Here is a 19,839-nt window from a genome sequence, read left to right as displayed (position 1 = left end):
GGAGTATGGGTTCGAGTCACTTCTGGGGTGTGAGTTTTCAGTTGCATATTGTCCTGGGGACCATTCAGGCTTGTTCGCATAATTATACCAGTATAATCTAATAATTAGACCAGTTAATGCTCTCACTCGTTGTGTTAGGATATGTTAGCTTGATAAAACTGACTGTTCATTGTTGAGAAATGTGTTAACAAACAATATATCTGACTTATCAAGACTGTAGCTTGCTTAGCAAAAGGAACTTTTTTTAAATTTGGGTTCAGTTTAACTACCGCTCAAGGGATGAGTAATTGGGGCATAATAAAGGAACTAAGCTGATAAAATGAAAGATGGGAAAACAACATTAGAAAGATAAACTCGAGAGACGTTTTCATGTTAACCCGAAAATTATTTGAGGAGCAAGACAGACTGCGGGTCAAGCAATTGGTCTTTATGCTATCGTGATGGGGGATCAGCCATTACACGTGTTAATGACTCTTGTATAGTTGTGTAGTTAAGGACATCAGGGTAAAGGGGTAATGGGCATTGTGGTTGATTGTTCTACCTGGGAATCCTCCACTGTTTTATATCTTATGTATGTATGTATGTACTAACCTAGTTGTGGTTGCAAGGTTTGAACTTTGGCTCTTTGGTCCCGCCACTTGAATACATACACTTTCCATACACTTGAAACTATGTATGGAATCAGCCTCCACCACATTACTGCCTAAAGTATTCCATTTATTAACTACTCTGACACTGAAAAGTTCTTTCTATAATCCCTCTGTGGCTCATTTGGGTACTCAGCTTCCACCTGTGTCCCCTTGTGCGTGTACCACATGTGTTAAATAAATGTATGTATGTATGTATGTACGTATGTATGTATGTATGTATGTATGTATGTATGTATGTATGTATGTATGTATGTATGTATGTATGTATGTAAGGAGAGAGAGAGAGGGAGAGAGAGAGAGAGAGAGAGAGAGAGAGAGAGAGAGAGAGAGAGAGAGAGAGAGAGAGAGAGAGAGAGAGAGAGAGAGAGATAGAGAGAGAGAGAGAGAGAGAGACAGACAGAGAGAGAGAAAGAGATGAAGATCGAGACAGAGAAATAGATATAGACAGAGTCAGGGAGAGAATGTTAGACACAGAGACGTATAGATAAGGATATGCAAAGTCAGTGAGAGAATGACAGAGATAGAGCGAGGAAAGAGACAGAGAGATAGGAATGTCAGAAACGAGGAGAGGCAGAGACAGAGGGACAGGGACAGACGGACAGGGCCAGAGGAGGGACGGGGGAACAGAGGGGAAGCAGTGGGACAGGGAGGGAGACAGGGACAGAGAGGGGGACATGGACAGAGACAGAGGGACAGGGTCAGAGAGGGGGACCGGGGGACAGAGGGAGGAGAGGGGGGCAGGAGACCAAGAGAGAGGAGACAGAGGAGAGACAGGGACAAGGGGACAGAGATGGATAGGGGGACTGGAGGAAAGGGAGGGGGACAGATGATGGACAGCGGACAGAAAGAGTGGGCAGGGGGACAGAGAGGTACAGGGGACAGAGAGATGGACAGGGGGACATAGAGGAACAGGGGGACAGAGAGTGACAGGGGGGCAGAGAGAGGAACAGGAGGACAGAGAAGAACAGGGGGACAGAGAGAGACAGGGGGGACAGAGAGAGGGACAATGGGATAGAGAGGGACAGGGGGACAGAGAGATGGAAAGGGGGGACAGGGGGACAGGGGGACAGAGAGGGGGACAGAGAGGGGGAAAGGGATCTGGGACAGAGGACAGAAAATGTGGGCAAGGGGACAAAGTGAGGGACAGGGGACAAAGATGGACAGGGGGACAAAGATGGACAAGGGGGACAGGGGGGACAGGAGGAAAGGGGGGAGATGTATGAGGGGGAAATGTTTGCGGAAGATGGAGAAGGGGTATTTAGAACGGTAAGTTAGAGAGGGGGCAACTAAGGCCCATCATTGAAAAACAAATGAGCATCATTGCAATAGCAGGAGCCACGCACATCTTTAGCCTGCGTTGTTGAGACATTGTCAATTAAGCGGTGTCCAATAGCAGTATCTTCGGTATTTAAGCGTTACCTTAAAAAATACTGGAAATATTGAAAGATATTAATCCAGATATTAATCCCCTTGTGCAACGCACACAAGAGGCAACAGCTTCTAGCCTTACAAGCGGCAATATAAAATAGAGAATAGGCGATTGTTTTCACTCATAGTGTAATAAACCCACGGACCCACCCACCCGCTGAAGCCGTAAATGCCAAGACATTACTTCCGTTTAAAATTAAGCCGGAATAATCCTCAGGTATGTGGAGGATGTGGGAGGCCTTTGATCAACCACCGACTTCCTGCCCCGTCGACGGGGCCATCAGCCCTCAGTGTGCCCTCAGCCAAAATAATGTGAAACATGTATGTGGGTGTATTAAATATTTTAATTTATTATTTCCAAGATTTAGCTGTTAGCTCTTGGACCCCGCCTTTCTAAGCGTCGGTTGTCTAATGTACCGTCACTCGGCCTCTTTTCCTCCATCATATCTAAACAACATATATTTTTATCGAACACACTCACACATCCCCAAGATGCAGCCTTTAGCAGCTTCCTGACTTTCAGGTTCCTATTTACTGCAAGGTGAATAGAGGCATTAGAGTGTGTATGTTTGTGTCTGTGTGTGTGTGTGTGTACGTGTGTGTGTTTGTGTGTATACTCACCTAGTTGTGGTTGCGGGGGGTTGAGCTCTGGCTCTTTGGTCCCACCTCTCAACTGGCAATCAACTGATGTACAGATTCCTGAGCCTACTGGGCTCTATCATATCTGCATTTGAAACTGTGTATGGAGTCAGCCTCCACCACATCACTGCCTAATGCATTCCATCTATTAACTACTCTGACACTGAAAAAGTTCTTTCTAACATCCCAGTGGCTCATTTGGGTACTAAGTTTCCACCTGTGTCCCCTTGTTCGCCTACCACCCGTGTTAAACAGTTTATCTTTATGTACCCTATCAATTGCTCTGAGAATTTTGTAGGTAGTGATCATGTCTCCCTTACTCTTCTGTCTTCCAGTGTCATGAGGTGCATTTCTCGCAGCCTGTCCTCGTAACTCATGCCTCTTAGTCCTGGGACTAGCCTATTGGCATACCACTAAACTTTTTCAAGCTTCGTCTTGTGCTTGACAAAGTGTGTGTGTGTGTGTGTAAATGTGTAACACACACGTACTTATGTGGTACGTATGTACTACATAATTGTAAGGCGTTTGCTGAATTAGAAAAGTCGGCTAGCAGTCCACCCTTAACGACACAATTAACTCATTACATAAAAAAATACGTGGCTGTGCAACAGTGTGTGGGAATTGGGGAACTGGTGTGCATTTAGACGACTGGTGAGGATCAACAATGACGTAGAAGGATGGCACCAGCGTCTGAATCAAAGGGCAGTGAGGGACAACTTGGCTTTATATATTTTAATCCCCTTACTATACCATGAGGCGTCCCTGGTAACCTTGCAATACCAACTGGTTTCTGATCAAAAGCTAAAGTCCAGTCGTCGCAAGGGCAATAAAGAGAAACAGGAACATTTGTGGAAGCTTTGGGACCGTTACGAGGAAAAACCTAGTCTCACCTAGAATATCTTGTGTGTAAGTACTCAACTAGTACTCACCTAGTATAAGCCTTACGCAGGTCCACAAATAACCCAACAGGGAACTCATTTTTATCAAGAGCTGCATGAATCAAGTTAATCATACTAATAAGTGCATCGTTAGTGCTTTTTTTGGGTCTGAAGCCATATTGGCAAGAACTAAGTATATTGTGTTTGGCTAGATAAGAGTAAAGCTGGTTGTAGATTAGTTTTTCAAAAAATTATGACAAGTTAGGCAGGATTGATATAGGTCTGTAGTTGTTAACATCTGTGAGATCACCACATTTGTGTACAGGGGTAACTCGCTTTTTTTAGGATAACTGGAAAGGTTTGGAGTTCAAGTTCAAGTAGCTTTTCAAAAAATGTTGACAAGTTAGGCAGGATTGATATAGGTCTGTAGTTGTTAACATCTGTGAGATCACCACATTTGTGTACAGGGGTAACTCGCTTTTTTTAGGATAACTGGAAAGGTTTGGAGTTCAAGTTCAAGTAGCTTTTCAAAAAATGTTGACAAGTTAGGCAGGATTGATATAGGTCTGTAGTTGTTAACATCTGTTAGATCACCACATTTGTGTACAGGGGTAACTCGCTTTTTTTAGGATAACTGGAAAGGTTTGGAGTTCAAGTTCAAGTAGCTTTTCAAAAAATGTTGACAAGTTAGGCAGGATTGATATAGGTCTGTAGTTGTTAACATCTGTGAGATCACCACATTTGTGTACAGGGGTAACTCGCTTTTTTTAGGATAACTGGAAAGGTTTGGAGTTCAAGTGACCTGTTGAAGAGCATGAGAATTCTTTGGAGACAATTCCTAACCTATACTTCTTCTCAAGGTCATGTTTTTTATTAATGGGTTTAAGTATTCCCTTTGTAAGCAAGGGATTGTTAAGCCTTTTGGTTATGCTTACAAAAAAGTCACAGGACAGACATTATCAGCAGCAGTTATAAAATTGTCAATAGCAGTTTCATTGTGCAGCCTAAAACTTAACTCCCTTGACTCTAGAGGTATATATATTATATTATATATGAGTTTTTTTAATTAGTTTAGTTCATTTATTATGCACTCCATACCCATCTTTTGGACGGTAGTGGAAAGGGTTACAGAGGCACAGAATGGGCTCAGGGTTTTATTTGATGAACCATAGATGTGTGGCTCCTCTTGCATGATGTAGAGACTATATCCATTGATGGATAATACCTGATTTTATTTACCATGTATTTAAGTTACTTGTAAATGACTTAGGTTTAGGTTAGGTTTTTTTAAATAAACCAGCCAGGATGAGTGAAGCCATGAAGGGCGTTTTTATTAATTAAAACACCCAAATGTTGGGTGCTTCAGGTGTTGTTCCTCTTGGATGATCTTGTACCTCTCTGTCTCACACCTGTAAGAATGAGTGATATGGTTAAGGGGGAAACAAAGTGCAGGCAAGGCAATGGAGGCCAGTAGTAATCTTAGGGCTAGGATAATTAGAAATTAGAGAAATTAAGTAAGAGAAATTAGCAAGAGAAATCAGGTAAAATTTATTATACTTAACTTTTGTATCATCAGTTTAGTAGTAAATCTTCATCTTCATCATCATCATCTTCACTGTCACAAAGCTCCAGGTAGGGCTCGGAAACATCAACATCCTCTTCCTGGTATCCAAATAAACGCTTTGCATCACTCAGCTTGTCAGAACACAACTTTTGCCCTTGCTACAAAAGAGCCAAGATTCCACTCTTATTTTTGGTTGATTGGTGCTTCTCTTCAATAGTGTACTTGTTAGGATCCTGTAATATATAGACTATTTAATGGGGTTTAAGACATTTACAAATTTCCCTGAAAATACTAAAGAAATTAGAATAAATAAATAAAGTTTTCGGTAAAAGTTCAAATATATGCAAAACACACCAGTACAGTATATGAAAACCGTGGAATTGTCTACCTGTCAAAGTTGTAAATAGCAAGACTTTACTCAAGTATAAAATTCTGCTGGATAAATGTTTATGAAGAACTGAATTGCAACACACATTTAGGCTGTTAGCTTACCTTGCTTAGATATGAAGGAAAAATTCCACATAACAACTCTTCAGTATGTTCGGTTAAAATCTCTCTCTTATTCTTGTAATATGCGAGATAATGCAGCATTTCTTGAACAGTGTGTTGTTGCTCTTCTTTGGATCTCTTCTGAAGCTCCACATCTTCTACTGCCTTCTTTTTTTGAGCAAGGGACACTAATAAAAGAGGAAAATTATATTTACTGCAAGTAAACTACAACTCAATCTAATGTAATTACAGTTTAGGTACTTGCATTATACATACTATACATAGTTTATTGTGCAGTATCAACCTGATAAAAACCTACGGATTATGATACTGCACCTATTATGATACTGCACCTGCACCAGTAGTGATGATATTTTACTTCAAAAATAAGTAAAGCTTATCCATTATGCATGCTAAATGTTAGTTATCTTGATAAGGCCGAATTGTAACCCCTGATAAAATGAGATGTAGTTACATACCATTTTGGCTATGATGAGGCAATAAATTGTGCCATGGCAGGATACCTTCTATTGCATCCTTTTCACTGAGAATTTCAGAGTTTTCACTATTGTAGATTTTTATGAAGCCTTGAAGCTTTTTCCTATCACACTCATTTCTGTGCCGGAGTGAAGAGCGCATTTTACTGGATGCTGCAAATAAAGTTTTTTGGCTGAAAGTTTTAAAATTGTTAAAAAAATTTCCTCATCATTTACCTACATAGAAATTATAGACAAGAGCTAAATAGAAATTGCTTCAGAGTTAACAAAGAAATAGTAAGCCTACCTGCATCAGTGGCAATCAGATTTTTGCGATGCCTGATAGAGTCTGCAACTGCCTCGATAGAATATTTTATGTTTTTCGAGGTTGTTCCAGTGTTTAACTCTAACTCCTTACAAATCATTTGTAGGTCAGATCGCCATTCTTGAATCAATGACTTTTGAACATCAAGTTTGTCGATCTCATTTTCTGATGCAAGAATTCTGATGCACTGCTAAATTTTACATAAAACAAAAATTTACATGGTGTTAGATAAATAAAATGATGATATGGATGCAATTGAAAGGCAAACTATAAAGACATACTCAGTTAAAAAATATGTCATATGACAATGTATATTTATATGTGCATACTTTATTTATAAGAACATTAATTTGAAGACAATATAATTCATTATAATATAGTGTGTGTAGAGAACAAAAGAATACTATACATTAAGTATCTGTAAAGCACATTTTATTACCTCCCAACTTTGTTGTAACGATACAGCTTCTTGTTGCCATCAATATGTACTGCTAAAGGCATTTTATCACAAGCAGGACACTCATTGTCAGCTTCTCCTCTAATTTTTCTCAGCTCATATTGCTGGAATCGCCATTCGAAGAACACTCTCTTCGAAGTTATATAATTAATGGGTCCAATCTAGGAATAGAATTTTTTAGATGGTGACATTTAAAATGCATATTATGACATAAGATAAATAAACAAAAAAAGCATTCCATTTTGTGTTTGAACAAAATTAAAAACTAATTATTAATAAATGAATATACATTACTACAAAATTTTGATAATTTTTGTATTGAAATATAAAACTGAAAATATTAAGAATAACGGTATCAAAACATACACGCCCACGAGAAGCACCAAAGGATTCCAGTGCAGTGACTAATGCCCGAAATGATGTTCCGGGACAATTTCTTTTTATATGGTGCCATGATTCAAGCAGACTGGTGCTGTAGAATGTGCTGCTCTTTCCTAATGATGAATAGAAACCAGACTTGTGCATGGTCTTGCCTAGTTGTTGATGCTCATATCCACAGTGGCATGTATAGATTGGAGTATAGAGGTCATACCTTCCTGTAGTTTAAAATGCAGTGCATTGAGTGGTGTGGCGACTTGCTAAAATATTGATGTAAAAATTAACATTTATAGCAACAAAAATTTCAAAATGTATTGTGATTCAGGAATATCCGGTAATGGAAATAAAAGGGCAAATTTTAAAGTTTATTTACCCATTATAGTGATGAAGATGCAGAGATTGCTGGAGCTTGAAATTTTAAACTTGCAATCTGTTCAGTTGGGGCAAGAATTTGGTGGTTGGGCTGGTACAACAGGTTCTGGTAACAAAGAAAAGGAAGACAGTTTGACAAAATGAGTTTTATGGAAAAGAATTTCAGACTGAATATTTCATTGTTTCTTGATTGTACAAAATATTGACATTATTCTCCAGATAATGACTGAGAAATTCACAGAAAAGAAACAATCAGACGATTAAATCGATCTATAAAACCAAGTGTCAGGTTTAAACTTTAAGACTTCTCCAAATGTTGTAATGACTGAAATGAAACATTTATTCATTTTATTTTGTTATACCAAGATAATCGTAGCTCTAGACTGGGATTGGGAAGTAGAAGTAATCTCGGAACAAAGTACGGATTTTATACAGGTATCGTATACTTACTCCAGTGAAAGATATTTCCTTCAGGGCACACAGTTTGTGTCGGGTCTAATGGCTCATAAAAGCCATTTTTCCAATATAATCTGTGGTGGAAAGGCATGAGAAAATGTTGCATTTGGTCACAAATGTGACACAAAAATGCAAAACAGTCTTCACATTTGATGCTTGCCTCACAATTTGTACATTGTACACAAAGTTTACCTGACGAAAAAAGGGGTAATTATTTATACTAATTTTAAATACTGTATACCTAACATTTTAAACAATCTGAAGTCTAAATGTATTAATAGAGTGTCATTAATTTGCATATGATGCTTATTATACAGTATAACCTTAATGAACACAGCAATATTTAATTTACCTTTATCTGGAACACCCAACTCAGACAATGTCCAATCGAACAGCATTGCCCTGCTTTCTCCCCAATTAATCTCTGCATTTTTTCTTCTTTTTTGCCAGTCAGAAACACTTGGCTGAGAATCTTTAATTTGTTCAAGTTCTGCAGCAAGTACTTTGAAATATGGGATTACAAATTAGTAAGAAAAATTTGTAAGTGAAAGGAATGATTAGTATAATATGTTAAACAAAATTTCATAGGCATTAAGCACAATTTTGGTACATAATATTTATGACGTGTGTCCATTAAATAAACCCTCATTTAAATACCAACAAATGATGTTGGGACATACCAACATCAAATGATTCCAAAGTTTCTTCACCAGCTGCCAAATAACTTTGAGTGTACGTTCTGCCACTAGTAGAATAGCCCGCATTTTGAATGTGTGGTGGTGAAAGTATAGCAGGCAGAATGTCTGGGTGGCACATTTGAAGATTTAAGCATGGTACATAATTGCAAATTGTATACAAGTATTAATATTTTCAGACAAATCTCAAGATATTACTATAACTAACTTTATGCTACCAAGTTGTTCAGTGTTATAGTAATTTAATCTCCATAATTGTCTAGCATACACTTAAAAATAGGCAACAAATATTATTGGAAAGTACACAAATAACAGCTGTAGAAATATTGTTAAAAAAATAATAGATGATTACCATCAGATTGGGGTGCAGCTGGTCTTTGTTTTGAATTAATGTGTGATACATCCTGTATGTTATCTTTTTTCTGTTTCTTGTTTGTCACCTTTATTGAGTTTGGTTCCTCCACGTTTAAGAGTCTCTTCAAGTACTCATTTCTTTGTATCATTGCAGCACGTGCTTTCTGGTACTCACGTTCAAGATGTTCTCTAGTCATCACTGCTATTCTCCGGTGAAATTCTGAAGAGAAAATAATAGTGTTCGAAGGAAAAGTACAAGAACAAAACAAGAAAATTATGCTTATGCAAAATTATGCTACAATGTACCTATTAATAATCTTAAAATTTGCTACAAATTACCTACTTATAATTATGTGTTAAATTATGGACTTTCCCATAATGATATGCATGTTAGTGGCATTACCTATACTGCCTACCTGGAGCCCCCTAGAGAGATAGTGACACAAGTTAAGGTAATCCCCTTAGTAAGGTGCTGGGTCAACATAAATAAGCTATAACTAATAAGGACACAAATCAATATGTTCATTTAACAGTGGTATTAACATTTATATAAATATAGCTAAGAATAAGTTTTTACAAGTGTAACAAAGTGAAAGAAATGTATGAAAATTTTGATGATATATTAAAATGCTCATTGATTGAACCTGTCTTCCGATATATAAAGTATAAAAATAGTAAACACAGTACCATTATTGTTGTCTGTAGTTATTTTTGGAACATCTGGTATGTACAGCATACTGTCAAAATCTGATGATCTATCTGAAAAATAGATTAGTAGCATAAATATTTTAATTCATTGCATAGCCTTTTATACAAACAAAAAAGAAAAATTGTACAGAAAAGCTAACACAACATTATAACACCTTTCTGTGGTACTTTCTATGGTACAAAAGAAAACAAACCTTAATTATAAAGGAAAATAAACTGACAGAAGAACTATGAATACTGCTGAAAATACTTTCCACAAAATATCTGAACCAAGGGATAGTACCCCGAGATTTTAAATATGAAAATTTCACCCTTACAGTATTTAAAAAAAAGCAGAAAGAGTTAAGCACAAAACTAATGTCCAATCAGCTAGGTATAACACATCTGCAAGCTCATGGCGAAAATCCTAAGGGAGGGAATCATTTACCATCTTTCAGTGAACAATCTTATTCAATCGACACACCATGGTCTTCTTAAAAACAGATGCTACCTTATAAACCTCCTCACTTTTGGGACATGGTAACATGGTACTCAGATAAAGGGTTTCCGGTGGATGTAGTATACATGGATTATGCTAAAGACTTTAATAAGGTACCACATGGAAGACTAGCAAGGAAATTACAGGTTCATGAAAAAAATTGTAAAGTGCACAAAACAATAGTTAAAACAAAGAGAGCAAAAGGTCATACTAAATGGGAATGAATATGAAGAAATGTGGTAAGTTGAGTACCTCAGGGGTTCATTTTTAAGTCTAAAATATTTTTCATATATTGAACATCTATGATATAGAAAAGAATATAATATAATCAACCACATCCTCATATTTGCAAATGCCTGGCATTTTACGAGCACTTTGTCCGGGGTTTATATTCTAGCCGGGGACGATTTACTGGGTTAGGCTAACCTAACCTAACCTAACTTAACCAAACCAAACCAAGTATCTCAAGTTACAAATATCTCTGGGAATTCATATTATCTGCTGTTGTAGAATTGACAAAATGGACAGTGTCAACAAATTATTCCCACATACTCCGTCACTATGTGATGGAGTACACATAGAATAGGGACTGAATTGTCCTGACAGGGACAATTCTGTAACAAATGTTCTAGCATAAAACTTTGTACAGTTTAGTAATTTCTTACCGTTTGATGTACTAGGTAGATCCATGTGTGGTGAAGTTTTATAGCTGGAGCTGGAAGATCCTGTCGAGATGACTTCTTCAAAGAGACTAATAGCTTCCACACACATTGTGTCTTGAGTATTCCAGTACTTGGCCTACAGTTACCAGATCTGATTTACAGAAACTAGTGAACTATGGAGATAAGATTGTTAATAATATACTTTTTTTGAGATTCATATGACTTGCAGCTTAAAAACCAACCTTATTTTAAAATAGTACACTAAAGTACATAGCAAATTGCGAAATTCGTAGCTTTAACTACTTTAAAGCTAAATTCTCAAGCTTTGAAAAAAAGCACAATTTGCTATTTTAAGCGGAATCTGGCAACTCTGATTTAGCATGTAAACATTGACTTGCATTCACAATGTAGTTATTTATTTTTCAACAATTTAAAACGAGTTATGTAAATACACACATTGGTACATTATTGCAAAGGCACTATACTATATATATATATATATATATATATATATATATATATATATATATATATATATATATATATATATATATATATATAAATTGTTGCAAGTCGAGCAACAAATATTTTACATTGAACAACAAATGAGATTGGAAAAGCAGTATTGCCAAAATAGACCCCAGACACACCCTGTGGGTAGTAATGGACCCCCATACCGACCCTATGAGGGGTAGTGGACCCCATAATAACACTATGGGCGATAGTGGACACTATACAAACACTATGGGCGGTAGTTGACTTAATAGAGACCCTGTGGGCGGTAAGGAACCCCATACCGACCCTGTGGGTGGCGGTGGACCCCATACCGACTCTGTGGGCGGCAGTGAACCCTATATACTAATCCTGTGGGCGATACTGTACCCTATAGTCATCCTGTGGGGGCAATGGACGCCATACATATCCAGTGGGTGTTATTGTACCCCATACTTATTCTGTGGGTGGTTGGAGCCCCATACCCATCCTGTGGGTTATAGTGGACCCCATACTCATCATGTGGGTGGTATTGGACCCCATACCCATCCTGTGGGTGGTTGTGAGCCCATACCCATCCTGTCGGTGGTAGTGGACGCAATACACATCCAGTGGATGGTATTGGATCCCATACCCTTCCTGTGGGTGGAAGTGATCCCCATACCATTCCTGTGGGTGGATGTGACCCCCATACTCATCCTGCGGGTGTTATTGGACCCCTTACCCACCTAACAGGTGGTAGTGGACCCTATACTAATCCTCTATACTAATCCTATAGTTTCCTATAATCCACACCATACCATCCTGTTTGCAGTAGTTTACCCTATATACATTCCAACATAACATCGTTTTCTGTTAGCGTTCCTACAAAACATTCTTTAAAGATTTCTAAAGCATAAACTATGGTATATAATATTGATAGGTGAAGCACTGTTATTCTATGTAATAATTTATTGCGCTTATTATAATTTACTAAGAACAACTAATATTTCTCAAAACAAAACTACGAGCCTTCAATAGGATGTAGCTGATCTGTAATATTATAAGAGCATGGACAATAGTAGGTGAATTTCACAACCCATGTGGGACCTGAAAACTACAATTTTCGTTATAATTGAACCAATCACGACTTTTCAGCTATCTACGTTGATGGACGAGTACTGTGAGACGTAAATTGGTACGTGAGGAAGAGTTTGAGCCTTGGTAAAAAAGTTAACTGGGAATATATCACATATGTACTAAATCACATTCCACATATTGACTTTAAGCACTAAGTCATATATGTGCTGTCTTGTGTGAGAACGGGTTGATACGTGCACAGAACCAGAATTTGGCTCAAAAATATACCTCAGGCCTCGAAATTGGGATGTTTGGGATATTTTGAAAACTGCAGGGAGGTTTGGGACAAATGTGACCAAACGCCGCTTTCAGTATTTGGAATATGTTGGGTATAAAAATGTTGTAATTTCAAACTGCGAATACGTGCAGAGAGCCAGAATTAGGCTCCAAAATATGGCTCAGGCCTCGAAATTGGGATATTTGGGATATTTTGAAAACTGCAGGGAAGTTTGTGCAAAATGTGACTCACTGCCTCTTTCAGTACTTGGCATATGTTGGGTATAAAAATTCCTAATATCAAACTGCAAAAACGTGCAGAGAACCAGAATTTTGTTCTAAAATATAACTCAGGCCACGAAATTGGGATGTTTGGGATATTTTGAAAAATGCAGGGAGGTTTGGGACATATGTGACCAAACGCCGCTTTCAGTACTTCACATATGTTAGGTATAAAAAAGTCGTAATTTCCAACTGCGAATACGTTTAGAGAGCCAAAATTTTGCTCCAAAATATTGCTCAGGACTCGAAATTGGGATGTTTGGGATATTTTGAAAACTGCAGGGGAGTTTGTGCAAAATGTGACTCACTGCCGCTTTCAGTACTTGGCATATGTGGGTATGAAAAGTCGTAATTTCAAACTGCAAATACGTGCATAGAGCCAGAATTTAGCTAAAAATATGGTTCAGGCCTCGAAATTGGGATGTTTGAGATATTTTGAAAACTGCAGGGGGGTTTGGGACAAATGTGACCAAACACCGCTTTCAGTACTTGGCATAAGTTGGGTATGAAAAGTCGTAATTTCAAACTGCGAATACGTGCAGAGAGCCTAAATTTGGCTCCAAAATATGGCTCAGGCCTCGAAATTGGAATGTTTGGGATATTTTGAAAACTGCAGGGAGGTTTGGGACAAATGTGACCAATCGCCGCTTTCAATACTTGGCATATGTTGGGTATAAAAAAGTCGTAATTTCAAACTGCGAATACGTGCATAGAGCCAGAATTTAGCTCCAAAATATGACTCAGGCCTCGAAATTGGGATGTTTCGGATATTTTGAAAACTGCAGGGGGGCTTTGGGACAAATGTGACCAATTGCCGCTTTCAGTACTTGGCATATTTTGGGTATGAAAAGTCGTAATTTCAAATTGCGAATACGTGCAGAGCCTGAATTTGGCTCCAAAATATGGCTCAGGCCTCGAAATTGGGATGTTTGGGATATTTTGAAAACTGCAGGGAGGTTTGGGATATTTTGAAAACTGCAGGGAGGTTTGGGACAAATGTGACCAAATGCCGCTTTCAGTACTTGGCATATGTTGGGTATAAAAAGTCGCATTTTCAAACAGCGATTACGTGCAGAGAGCCTGAATTTGGCTCCAAAATATGGCTCAGGCCTCGAAATTGGGATATTTGGGATATTTTGAAAACTGCAGGGGAGTTTGTGGCAAAATGTGACTCACTGCCGCTTTCAGTACTTGGCATATGTTGGGTATAAAAAGTCGTAATTTCAAACTGCAAAGACGTGCAGAGAGCCAGAATTTGGCTCCAAAATATGACTCAGGCCTCGAAATTGGGATGTTTGGGATATTTTGAAAATTGAAGGGGGATTGGGCCAAATTTGACCAAACGCCGCTTTCAGTACTTAGCATATGTTGGGTATAAAAAAGTCGTAATTTCAAACAGCGAATACGTGCAGAGAGCCAGAATTAGGCTCCAAATTATGGCTCAGGCCTCGAAATTGGGATATTTGGGATATTTTGAAAACTGCAGGGGAGTTTGTGCAAAATGTGACTCACTGCCGCTTTCAGTACTTGGCATATGTTGGGTATAAAAAGTTGTAATTTCAAACTGCGAATCAAACTGGCAGAGAGCCAGAACTAGGCTCCAAATTATGGCTCAGGCCTCGAAATTGGGATATTTGGGATATTTTGAAAACTGCAGGGGAGTTTGTGCAAAATGTGACTCACTGCCGCTTTCAGTACTTGGCATATGTTGGGTATAAAAAGTTGTAATTTCAAACTGCGAATACGTGCAGAGAGCCAGAATTTGGCTCCAAAATATGGCTCAGGACTCGAAATTGGGATGTTTGGGATATTTTGAAAATTGCTGGGGGGATTGGGACAAATGTGACCAAACGCCACTTTCAGTACTTGGCATATGTTGGGTATAAAAAATCGTAATTTCAAACTGCGAATACGTGCATAGAGCCAGAATTTAGCTCCAAAATATGACTCAGGCCTCGAAATTGGGATGGTTGGGATATTTTGAAAACTGCAGGGGGGTTTGGGACAAATGTGACCAAATGCCGCTTTCAGTACTTGGCATATGTTGGGTATAAAAAGTCGTAATTTCAAACAGCGAATACGTGCATAGAACCAGAATTTGGCTCAAAAATATACCTCAGGCCTCGAAATTGGGATGTTTGGGATATTTTGAAAACTGCAGGCAGGTTTGGGACAAATGTGACCAAACGCCACTTTCAGTATTTCACATATGTTGGGTATAAAAAGTCGTAATTTCAAACTGCGAATACGTGCAGAGAGCCAGAATTTTGCTCCAAAATATGGCTCAGGCTTAGAAATTGGGATGTTTGGGATATTTTGAAAATTGCAGGGGGGATTGGGACAAATGTGACCAAACGCCGCTTTCAGTATTTGGAATATGTTGGGTATAAAAATGTTGTAATTTCAAACTGCGAATACGTGCAGAGCCAGAATTAGGCTCCAAAATATGGCTCAGGCCTCGAAATTGGGATATTTGGGATATTTTGAAAACTGCAGGGGAGTTTGTGCAAAATGTGACCCACTGCCGCTTTCAGTACTTGGCATATGTTGGGTATAAAAAGTCCTAATATCAACCTGCGAAAACGTGCAGAGAACCAGAATTTGGTTCTAAAATATAACTCAGGCCACGAAATTGGGATGTTTGGGATATTTTGAAAACTGCAGGGAGGTTTGGGACATATGTGACCAAACGCCGCTTTCAGTACTTCACATATGTTAGGTATAAAAAGTCGTAATTTCCAACTGCGAATACGTTTAGAGAGCCAGAATTTTGCTCCAAAATATGGCTCCGGACTCGAAATTGTAATGTTTGGGATATTTTGAAAACTGCAGGGGAGTTTGTGCAAAATGTGACTCACTGCCGCTTTCAGTACTTGGCATATGTTGGGTATGAAAAGTCGTAATTTCAAACTGCAAATACGTGCATAGAGCCAGAATTTAGCCAAAAATATGGCTCAGGCCTCGAAATTGGGATGTTTGAGATATTTTGAAAATTGCAGGGGGGTTTGGGACAAATGTGACCAAAAACTGCTTTCAGTACTTGGCATAAGTTGGGTATGAAAAGTCGTAATTTCAAACTGCGAATACGTGCAGAGAGCCTAAATTTGGCTCCAAAATATGGCTCAGGCCTCGAAATTGGAATGTTTGGGATATTTTGAAAACTGCAGGGAGGTTTGGGACAAATGTGACCAAACGCCGCTTTCAGTACTTGGCATATGTTGGGTATAAAAAAGTCGTAATTTCAAACTGCGAATACGAGCATAGAGCCTGAATTTATCTCCAAAATATGACTCAGGCCTCGAAATTGGGATGTTTGGGATATTTTGAAAACTGCAGGGGGGGTTTGGGACAAATGTGACCAATTGCCGCTTTCAGTACTTGGCATATTTTGGGTATGAAAAGTCGTAATTTCAAATTGCGAATACGTGCAGAGCCTGAATTTGGCTCCAAAATTTGGCTCAGGCCTCGAAATTGGGATGTTTGGGATATTTTGAAAACTGCAGGGAGGTTTGTGATATTTTGAAAACTGCAGGGAGGTTTGGGACAAATGTGACCAAATGCCACTTTCAGTACTTGGCATATGTTGGGTATAAAAAGTCGCATTTTCAAACAGCGATTACGTGCAGAGAGCCTGAATTTGGCTCCAAATTATGGCTCAGGCCTCGAAATTGGGATATTTGGGATATTTTGAAAACTGCAGGGGAGTTTGTTGCAAAATGTGACTCACTGCCGCTTTCAGTACTTGGCATATGTTGGGTATAAAAATTCTTAATTTCAAACTGCGAAGACGTGCAGAGAGCCAGAATTTGGCTCCAAAATATGACTCAGGCCTCGAAATTGGGATGTTTGGGATATTTTGAAAATTGCAGGGGGGATTGGGCCAAATTTGACCAAACGCCGCTTTCAGTACTTAGCATATGTTGGGTATAAAAAGTCGTAATTTCAAACTGCCAATACGTGCATAGAACCAGAATTTGGCTCAAAAATATACCTCAGGCCTCGAAATTGGGATGTTTGGGATATTTTGAAAACTGCAGGGAGGTTTGGGACAAATGTGACCAAACGCCGCTTTCAGTATTTCACATATGTTGGGTATAAGAAGTCGTAATTTCAAACTGCGAATACGTGCAGAGAGCCAGAATTTGGCTCCAAAATATGGCTCAGGCTTAGAAATTGGGATGTTTGGGATATTTTGAAAATTGCAGGGGGGATTGGGACAAATGTGACCAAACGCCACTTTCAGTATTTGGAATATGTTCGGTATAAAAATGTTGTAATTTCAAACTGCGAATATGTGCAGAGAGCCAGAATTAGGCTCAAAAATATGGCTCAGGCATCGAAATTGGGATATTTGGGATATTTTGAAAACTGCAGGGGAGGTTGTGCAAAATGTGACTCGCTGCCGCTTTCAGTACTTGGCATATGTTGGGTATATAAAGTCCTAATATCACACTGCATAAACGTGCAGAGAACCAGAATTTGGTTCTAAAATATGGCTCAGGCCTCGAAATTGGGATATTTGGGATATTTTGAAAACTGCATGGGAGTTTGTGCAAAATGTGACTGCCGCTTTCAGTACTTGACATATGTTGGGTATAAAAAGTCGTAATTTCAAACTGCGAATACGTGCATAAAGCCAGAATTTAGCTCTAAAATATGACTCAGGCCTCGAAATTGGGATGTTTGGGATATTTTGAAAACTGCAGGGGGGTTTGGGACAATTGTGACCAATTGCCGCTTTCAGTACTTGGCATATTTTGGGTATGAAAAGTCGTAATTTCAAATTGCGAATATGTGCAGAGCCTGAATTTGGCTCCAAAATATGGCTCAGGCCTCGAAATTGGGATGTTTGGGATATTTTGAAAACTGCAGGGAGGTTTGGGATATTTTGAAAACTTCAGGGAGGTTTGGGACAAATGTGAGCAAATGCCGCTTTCAGTACTTGGCATATGTTGGGTATAAAAAGTCGCATTTTCAAACAGCGATTACGTGCAGAGAGCCTGAATTTGTCTCCAAAATATGGCTCAGGCCTCGAAATTGGGATATTTTGAAAACTGCAGGGGAGTTTGTTGCAAAATGTGACTCACTGCCGCTTTCAGTACTTGACATATGTTGGGTATAAAAAGTCGTAATTTCAAACTGCGAATACGTGCATAAAGCCAGAATTTGGCTCCAAAATATGGCTCAGGACTCGAAATTGGGATGTTTGGGATATTTTGAAAATTGCTGGGGGGATTGGGACAAATGTGACCAAACGCCACTTTCAGTACTTGGCATATGTTGGGTATAAAAAATCGTAATTTCAAACTGCGAATACGTGCATAGAGCCAGAATTTAGCTCCAAAATATGACTCAGGCCTCGAAATTGGGATGGTTGGGATATTTTGAAAACTGCAGGGGGGTTTATGACAAATGTGACCAAATGCCGCTTTCAGTACTTGGCATATGTTGGGTATAAAAAGTCGTAATTTCAAACTGCGAATACGTGCATAGAACCAGAATTTGGCTCAAAAATATACCTCAGGCCTCGAAATTGGGATGTTTGGGATATTTTGAAAACTGCAGGCAGGTTTGGGACAAATGTGACCAAACGCCGCTTTCAGTATTTCACAAATGTTGGGTATAAAAAGTCGTAATTTCAAACTGCGAATACGTGCAGAGAGCCAGAATTTGGCTCCAAAATATGGCTCAGGCTTAGAAATTGGGATGTTTGGGATATTTTTAAAATTGCAGGGGGGATTGGGACAAATGTGACCAAACGCCGCTTTCAGTATTTGGAATATGTTGGGTATAAAAATGTTGTAATTTCAAACTGCGAATACGTACAGAGAGCCAGAATTAGGCTCCAAAATATGGCTCAGGCCTCGAAATTGGGATATTTGGGATATTTTGAAAACTGCAGGGGAGTTTGTGCAAAATGTGACCCACTGCCGCTTTCAGTACTTGGCATATGTTGGGTATAAAAAGTCCTAATATCAAACTGCGAAAAAGTGCAGAGAACCAGAATTTGGTTCTAAAATATAACTCAGGCCACGAAATTGGGATGTTTGGGATATTTTGAAAACTGCAGGGAGGTTTGGGACATATGTGACCAAACGCCGCTTGCAGTACTTCACATATGTTAGGTATAAAAAATTCGTAATTTCCAACTGCGAATACGTTTAGAGAGCCAGAATTTTGCTCCAAAATATGGCTCCGGACTCGAAATTGGGATGTTTGGGATATTTTGAAAACTGCAGGGGAGTTTGTGCAAAATGTGACTCACTGCCGCTTTCAGTACTTGGCATATGTTGGGTATGAAAAGTCGTAATTTCAAACTGCAAATACGTGCATAGAGCCAGAATTTAGCTAAAAATATGGCTCAGGCCTCGAAATTGGGATGTTTGAGATATTTTGAAAATTGCAGGGGGTTTGGGACAAATGTGACCAAACGCCGCTTTCAGTACTTAGCATATGTTGGGTATAAAAAAGTTGTAATTTCAAACTGCGAATACGTGCATAGAGCCAGAATTTATCTCCAAAATATGACTCAGGCCTCGAAATTGGGATGTTTGAGATATTTTGAAAACTGCAGGGGGGGTTTGGGACAAATGTGACCAATTGCCGCTTTCAGTACTTGGCATATTTTGGGTATGAAAAGTCGTAATTTCAAATTGCGAATACGTGCAGAGCCTGAATTTGGCTCCAAAATATGGCTCAGGCCTCGAAATTGGGATGTTTG

The 19,839-nt window shown here is 38.8% G+C and overlaps 2 long non-coding RNA genes across 2 annotated transcripts; both read right to left on the bottom strand.

Annotated features, from left to right (window-relative positions):
* Nucleotides 1-4,901: 4,901 nt before the first annotated feature.
* LOC138355911 (uncharacterized) lies at nt 4,902-5,826 on the bottom strand. Its single transcript, XR_011224055.1, has 2 exons — nt 5,652-5,826; nt 4,902-5,392 (listed from the first exon to the last, which is right to left on the bottom strand). It is a non-coding gene; the product is annotated as an uncharacterized lncRNA (long non-coding RNA).
* Nucleotides 5,827-6,927: 1,101 nt separating this feature from the next.
* On the bottom strand, nt 6,928-7,762 carry LOC138355910 (uncharacterized). Its single transcript, XR_011224054.1, has 3 exons — nt 7,658-7,762; nt 7,273-7,502; nt 6,928-7,067 (listed from the first exon to the last, which is right to left on the bottom strand). It is a non-coding gene; the product is annotated as an uncharacterized lncRNA (long non-coding RNA).
* Nucleotides 7,763-19,839: the final 12,077 nt, after the last annotated feature.

The sequence above is a fragment of the Procambarus clarkii genome, chromosome 69, assembly GCF_040958095.1.
Source record: "Procambarus clarkii isolate CNS0578487 chromosome 69, FALCON_Pclarkii_2.0, whole genome shotgun sequence".
NCBI classification, from domain to species: domain Eukaryota; kingdom Metazoa; phylum Arthropoda; class Malacostraca; order Decapoda; family Cambaridae; genus Procambarus; species Procambarus clarkii.
The sequence above is the reverse complement of the archived record's forward strand: the minus strand, read 5'-3'. Positions and strand labels throughout refer to the sequence as shown.